Source organism: Myotis myotis, unplaced genomic scaffold (assembly GCF_014108235.1).
Source record: "Myotis myotis isolate mMyoMyo1 unplaced genomic scaffold, mMyoMyo1.p scaffold_m19_p_2, whole genome shotgun sequence".
NCBI lineage: Eukaryota > Metazoa > Chordata > Mammalia > Chiroptera > Vespertilionidae > Myotis > Myotis myotis.
In genome coordinates this window covers 173,038,259-173,046,537 of record NW_023416324.1, presented here as the reverse complement: position 1 = coordinate 173,046,537, position 8,279 = coordinate 173,038,259, and positions in this window count along the sequence as shown.

The following is an 8,279-nucleotide window of genomic DNA, read 5'->3' as shown; positions in this document are numbered from 1 at the left end:
TTTCTAGAGTGAGTGGAAGGGTCAGAGGAATAGGGGGAGAGAGGAGAAACATCGATGTGTGAGAGACACATCAATTGGCTACCTCCCACACACGCCTCCACACGGGCTGGGGAAATTGCAACCTGGGTAGGTGCCCCTGACTGGGAACTGAACCCAGGACCCTTCAGTCTGTAGGCTGATGCTCTAACCACTGAGAAAAAATGGCCAGGGCCTATGTGCTTTCTTATCGGAGTGGTCCACGCTCAAGCCTACCATGGCTCCTTTTCAGCTTGTGGTTGGCTTTGTGTCATGCTAGGGCAAGGGGACTCTCTAATCATGTAGCTCCAAGCCAAACCCAGAGGCTCTGCAGTGGATGAAGGCAGGAGCTTGAGGCAAGGGCTGGGGAAAGGTAGGGAAGTGGAAAGAGGAGGTGATGGAAGGGCCCCCATAGTATTGTTGTATATCTCTGGCTTAGCATTTCTACGCCTCATTTACTAGTCTTCCTCTTGGCTGTGAGTGACTGGCACTCCTTTATATCCTGGTACTTGGCACATGATTTGTGATCAATTAATGTTGGTTATCTAAATTTCATTTATTGATCACAAATCATGTGCCAACATTTTATTCAAATTTTGGTTTGAATAAAGCTAATTGGTCATATCATTGCAAGAAAGGGAAATAAACAGGTGTCTAGGTTGGAGAGTTGTAAGAACCAGCAAGTGGTACTTAAAGGGCCAGAGGTTGTCCACTTCTGGGGGAGGCAGGCAGGCAGTGACTGGTGTTGGGAGCGGCTGAGCAAAGATGGCGGTGCCTATGGGTCTGACTCAGAGGAGAAGGAGCCTTGGAGATGCCAAATATCAGCCTTTTGGGTCTTTCAAGGTATCAAATGGTTTGTTTGTGTTGAATGAAATATGTTGAAGTTATTGCATTTTGATTCTTGAGGGGAAATTGCAGTCCAAGTGCATCTGAAGACCACTCCCCTTTTCAGACTGCTCTCTGCTTACCTTTGGACCAGTAATTCAATGCAGCTCAAGCTCTCAACCCTGGGAAAAGGGTCTGGATAAATTTCTAAAAAGGGAAAAGCAAAACAAAACCCTAAACTAAAAATAGGTGTTTTATTACTCATCTGGGTGGGCCAGGCAGGAGGAATGGCTGCTGTCTCCTAAATAGACCTCAGTGTCCCTGAACTGGCGAGTGCCTGCAGGTCACATGGCCTCTTGGGTGGCTGGCTGGTTCTTTCGGCCTTTGGAACAAGGCTGGGGTAGCCCGAGGCCAGCCCTGTCATTGTTCCTACAAAGCACAAGAAGCTCTTTCGGGATTTGGAAGCGAACCTACAGTACCCATCTGAGATGAGAAAAAGTCTTTTAGGGGCCTGGTTTGCATCCCCACCTCACTTGACCAATAAGAGGAAAGAAAGAACAGGGAACATTAGCCTGAAACATTTTATATTTGTTGCCTGTAGACAGGGGACTTCCCCACCATCCTCTCCTCTCCCCCATGGACAATCTCCAGGCCTAGGGAGAGAAAAGCTTCCTTTTGGAGTTGCTCAGAATATACACCTGGGGACTCAGGAGAAGCACAGAGGGTGGAAATGAGGCTGTGAGCCACTGCAAACGAAACCACCCTCTGTTGACCACAGGGAATGGGTTGGGTGGGGGTGGAGGTGCTGGCACAGAAGGGATGCAGGAGGAGATCTTTCTCTGTGGTTCTAGAAGTGTTCCTGGAAACCCAAGCCATGAAGTCAGACCATGCTGGATGTGATTCCTGACGCACCACTGACTGGCTGGGTGAACTGGGGCCAGTCACTTGACCTCTCTGGGTTTCAGTTTCCCCATCCTCACAAGGAGCTGCTGGAAGGACTGAAAGATTGAAAGCATGGAAAGCACTTTGGACAGTCTTTGGTAGATAGTCAGTGCTCAATAAACAGTAGCTGTAATTATTATCGAGACTAATTCCTGCCCTTGCTGCCTTTACACAGCACCTGAGTTCTGAGGTGCCCAAGGGCTGCTCCAGGTCTCCCTCACCCCACCTGCTCACCCACTGGCTTTCCCACTGCAAGTTTCTTGTGCCCTGACTGCCCTCTGCTGGTGGTCTGGTCCCTGCCCTTCTTCCTTTGCCCGCCACTAGATGGCAGGACAAACCTAGTGTGAGGAAGGGTCACTCTAACCCAGTGGTTCCCAACCTGTTTTTGGCCATGCCCCACCTAAGCATCTCTAACATCCTGATGGCCCCTCGTGACATATAATTCTTATTATTCAAAAAGTGAACTCCTTGGTGCATATCACAGCCCTCAGTCTCTCTCAGGCTCTCTCATCACCTTCCTTGGTCATTTCAGCGAACATATGCTGGGCACCTTCCCTATGCCTGGCACTACAGCACTGGCCTGACTCATGGTAGAGGGTGGGCCTCAGGCCAAAGGTGAGCCTTCTATTGAAACAGGGCCTTAGGCCCCTGCCCCGGGAGCAGAGGAGCATAGGAGCGAGGGCAGAGCCTGGGTGTGGGCACTCCTACACTGGCTTCTCCACCATCATCCTCTCTTCCGCCCAGGGGATCCTTCCAACTCTGGAGTCCCATCAGGACTGCACAAGGGGCAGAGGCAAATTCCCCAAAAGGAATTTGGGGCACTGTTAGGAAAAGGAAGTGAATGCTGGGCAGGCCCCAAGGTCTACTCTCCAAAGTAGGTGTTCTTTGGCAATGGAGTCCACTGCTGGACTCCTCGCAGAAGCGAACAGGAAGGCAATAGCATGAATTTAACACATCCCAGAGGATACGTTTTTATAGCATTTCTGAAGGGCTACGCAGCAATCTGTTCCAAGAGGATTAAAAATGTGCACACTCTTACCTGGCTCTAGGAAGCTATTTTAAGTAAATAAACACAAATATAAAAAAATAAATAAAATTTCCAGGATTTTATATGGAAGTGTTGTTCATGAGAGTAAAAACTGGAAGTAAGCTAACTGTTCAGCATTAAAGGAATAGATAATTAAATTGTTGAGTAGTTTAAAAACTCCCTTAAATTTTTAAATTTTGAAACTATTATTTGTAAAGAATTTTTACTAAAAAAAATCACTGTTTGTGTTTTAAGTGAAAAATTTTGGATGTGAAATAACATTATATCTGGCTTATTAATTCCAATTGTGTAAAGTATACATGTACATGGTAAAATATTGAGAGGAAAAGCACCAAGATGTTACTAGTGGTTTTCACTGAAAAATGAAATTTTGGTTGATCTCTATTTTCTCCTTTTAAGTTTCCCCTTTTATGCAGCTTTCCATGACTACAATGTCAATTAGATGTTTAATTTTATGTAAAAAAGTTACTTTTATAATTTAACAGATATCACAGATTGTCCTAATTCTTCCCTTTGTTATGACAACTATAATAATTGTTACTTATGAGTGTTCGCTGTGTACCAGCCATTGTGCTCAGAGCTGTAGAGTGGGGCCTTGACTTACGAGTGTCCCGACTAACGAGTTTTTTGAGATACCAGCTGTCTCTCCGCTGATTTTTTGCATTGAGTTGATAGAGTAATTTGAGTTAACGAGCTCCTTAATGAGGTCCTTCACGAGCTCGGTCTTGGAACGAATTAAACTTGTAAGTCAAGGCCCCACTGTATATGCAATCTTTCACTAAATCTTTGTACCAACACCATAAACAAGGTCATCTTCTTATTTTGCAGATAAAGAAACATACGTCGTGCCCTTATCGGTTTGGCTCAGTGGAGAGAGCATTGGCCTGCGGACTGAAGGGTCCCGGGTTCGATTCCGGTCAAGGGCATGTACCTTGGTTGCGGGCACATCCCCTTGTGCAGGAGGCAGCTGATTGATGTTTCTCTCTCATCGATGTTTCTAACTCTCTGTCCCTCTCCCTTCCTCTCTGTAAAAAATCAATAAAAAAATATATTAAAAAAAAGAGAAACCAAGATGGCAGCATAGGTAAACACCGGAGATTGCTGCCTTGCACAACCACTTCAAAAATACAACTAAAAGACAGAACAGACATCACCCAGAACCACAGGAAGGCTGGCTGAGTGGAAATTCCACAACTAGAAGGAAAGAAAAAAGCATATCAAGACTCAGAGGAAGCGCAGTGCGGAAGTGAAATACTAAGGTGCGGAGGCGCGCACGGAGCGGGCTGGCGGCTGAGGGCACGGTTGTCTGTTTCAATCGGGAGGGAGTCTCAGGCTCTGAGCTCCAGATCCGGATGAGTCTCTAGGGATCCAGACTCAAACGGGAGAAGCGGGACTGTCTGGCATTGGTCGGAACTCGAGGGCAGCTTTCTCTCCGAGGTTTGCAGCGGTTGCTGGGACACTGAGAGGCAGAGCCTCTGGGAAGGGACTGAGAGCAGCCATAACTGCTCGCTCCGCCCGCCCTGTAGATCCCCTGGGACCCGCCCCGCCCAAGCCTTGCATGGAGGCATTTGCAGGATAGCCTCAGGCAGAGGCTAGATTATCCCCGCCCTAGAGGACAGAAGTTCTCCCACTGCAGACACAGCTGATTCTCACAGCCACTTGGCCTGGAGGTCAAATCCCTCCCAGTGTTACCTACAACAATCAAGGCTTAGCTACAACAAGACTGCACACAAAGACCATAAGGGTGTGCACCAAGAGGGTCTACCTCAGGTAATTGGGACACTTAGCACAGAAAGCCACTCTATCGACACAGTGAAGCATAAAAAATGCTGAGACAAAGAAACAGGACACAAATAACAGAACTGGAGGAAAGCAGGCTACTGGATATAGAATTCAAAACCACACTTTTGAGGTCTTTCAAGAGTCTTCTGGAGACTGCCAATAAACTTAATGAGATGTACAAGAAATCTAATGAGACCCTCGATGTTGTGATAAAGGACCAACTAGAAATTAAGCATACACTGACTGAAATAAAGAATATTATACAGACACCCAACAGCAGACCAGAGGAGCACAAGAATCAAGTCAAAGATTTGAAATGCGAAGAAGCAAAAAACATCCAACCGGAAAAGCAAAATGAAAAAAGAATCCGAAAATATGAAGATAGTGTAAGGAGCCTCTGGGGCAGCTTCAAGCGTACCAACATCAGAATTATAGGGGTGCCAGAAGATGAGAGAGACCAAGATATTGAAAACCTATTTGAAGAAATAATGACAGAAAACTTCCCCTACCTGGTGAAGGAAATAGACTTACAAGTCCAGGAAGCACAGAGAACCCCAAACAAAAGGAATCCAAAGAGGACCACACCAAGACACATCATAATTAAAATGCCAAGAGCAAAAGACAAAGAGTGACTCTTATAAGCAGCAAGAGAAAGAAACTCAGTTACCTACAAGGGAATACCCATATGACTGTCAGCTGATTTCTCAACAGAAACTTTGCAGGCCAGAAGAGAGTGGCAAGAAATATTCAAAGTGATGAATACCAAGAACCTACAACCAAGATTACTTTATCCAGCAAAGCTATCATTCAGAATTGAAGGTCAGATAAAGAGCTTCACAGATAAGGAAAAGCTAAAGGAGTTCATCACCACCAAACCAGGATTATATGAAATGCTGAAAGGTATCCTTTAAGAAGAGGAAGAAGAAGAAAAAGGTAAAGATACAAATTATGAACAACAAATACGCGTCTATCAACAAGTGAATCTAAGAATCAAGTGAATAAATAATCTGATGAACAGAATGAACTGGTGATTATAATAGAATCAGAGACATAGAAAGGGAATGGACTGACTATTCTTGCGGGGGGCGGGGGGAAGGGGTGTGGGAGATGCGGGAAGAGACTGGACAAAAATCGTGCACCTATGGATGAGGACAGTGGGTGGGGAGTGAGGGCGGAGGGTGGGGTGGGAACTGGGAGGAGGAGAGTTATGGGGGAAAAAAGAAGAACAAATGTAATAATCTGAACAATAAAGATTTAATTTTAAAAAAAAAGAAAAAAAAAGAAACATACGTCATAAGTTTTAGTAACTTACCCAAAGTCACCTAATCAGTAGGTTGCAAAGCCAGAATTGAAGTTCACATCTGAATGTCTCTAAAGTTCGTGAGCTTCCCACCATACGGGAACTTTGGTCAGTGCAGTTCTCAGGTTATGAAAGGATTGGGTTGTCAAATTCATTCAGAATTCAGTTGTTTGGAATTTGGGACATATTTTCTGTTAGAAACACTGTAGAGAGGAGACTCCAACCTGCATAAAGATCAACCCTCCAAAAACTGGTGAAGCCATATCTACTCACATGCTGTGAAATCACAACTTTCGATAAGGTGTTTCCTGCAAACCCTTTCCCAGATGCACACAGAGAATAACGAAACTGATGTTCGGGTGAGGACAGGCAGTATTTGGGCAAGTCACAAGGAGGAAAAGAAAGCATAGCCAAGAGGTGCCTCAGGGTACAGGCCAAAGCCAAGGGGTCTGAATGGCTGGCTGGAATGCATTAGGATCGGGGACAGGGCTGTGTATAGAGGCCCTTCATGGAAACCTGGAGATCATTGGGTGTCAAATCTAAAGGTTTTCAAGAGCCAGGAAGTTAACTGAATGAAGTAGACCACATGTAAACAACAGAATAGTGGGGACTATGGCAGTGAGAGACTGCATGACCCACCTACAGGTACTGAGTTAAAATTTAACAGAAATACAGTGACACCAAACATAAATTGCCTCAGCTGTTCCTAGAAGGATGGTTTTCTAATCTTAATGTGGAACCATCCAACTTTGTGGAAGGGTGAGGCTGCAAGGACTGTGGGTGGAGGGCTTGATCATGATGAGGAAGAGCAAGAACAAGATTCAGGGTCCCCTATTTTGGCAATGGGACTGTGGGTGGAGGAGCTGGTTGGCAACAGCTGCTTCGATTTGTATGTCCTTACAAATGAAGCATCCATCCCCTCATTGCTTCTAGCAGAGGTTGGGCCATGGAGGCAGAGAAAGAAGAAAGGAACCAACATTTGCTGAAAGCTGCACTTTTCATAGTCGGCACTTCCTTTAAGGCTTCTTATCTCCCTGAGAAGTTGGTGTATGTGGCAGACTAGCAAGATGATTACAAAACCTGTTTCCACGTCTTCCTGGGCACAGCTGGACCTCATTCCTAAGTGTTCTTCGCTGTTAATGGCAGCCATGTAACTGTGATATAGACACTAGCATGTGAGCAGAAGTATGTGCCATTTCTAGGCCCAGCATAAAACTCTTCCATCATCTGCCCCTTACCTTTGGATTGATGTCTTCAAGCCTGATGACCTGGAAAGCCATGTTTAGAAAATGGTGAAGCCAGACAAAGAGAGAACCCAGGCACTTAATGCCCCTCTTGGAGGGCAGCTCGAAGATTAGGAACATGTGTTCTAAACTTTATGTAAACCAAAACCAAGCTTCCATAAAGTTAGGGCCAATTAACTTTTTTTGGGTGTTTATTATAGCAGCTGGCATTGCTTTAGCCAATATGATGTTTTTATGCCCATTTTATTTATTTTTATTGTTCATTAAATTTTTTTTTAATATGCTTTTTAAAAATGGATTTTTAGAGAGAGATGGTGAGAGAGAGAGATAGAAACATTGATTCAGCTGCCTCCTGGGGATCGAGCCCACAGCCGGGGCATGTGTCCTGATTGGGAATCGAACCAGAGACCTCTTGGTCTATGGGTCGATGTTCAACCACTGAGCCACACTGGCTGGGCCCCAGTGACACTCTTGCTTGGCCCCCTTGTTCATTAACATCCGTATCCTTCCAATCTGGGCTCTGGCTTGAACTCTGTGAACTGCTCAAGACCTCTTTGTTCAAACAGACAATGGTTGCAACAATAACAAAGAGGAAAATCAGATGCAGGTGAAAGTTTATTTTTAACATTTGCGAGGCCATATGGGGACTTAACATGAAAATTAGAGCTCTTGCTTCCACCCGCTCTCCCTCAAAGTGGCTTGGGTGCTTTTGGCTGGCCAGGAGGACTCCAACACGCTTGGATCCTTTCCAAGCAAGTGCACCATTTGATAAGGTAGACAGTTCTATCTTTCTGGGGTCTTCTTTTGGCCAGAAATAGGCATACTGTTTGGAGATGGTGTTAAACTTGGGCCCACAGAGTGTCATTGGTTTGGGAAGGCATGCTGCTCTGGCCACCCCAAATATGTGAAGTTTCTTGATATTTTAGTCAAACTAGTTAGAGACATAAAAAATGTGTAATAAAGTGAAAATAGGTGAAAAGCTCTGTTGGGGTTGGGGATGGCCCCCAACCCCCTACCTTATTCCTTTTCTGTGGTTCTCTCCCCTGGAGGCCCACAGGTAGCAGAGGTTGGAAGATTCTTCTGAGAAATAGCAGGACCCCTAGTAGCCAGTTTTCAGGCTGCA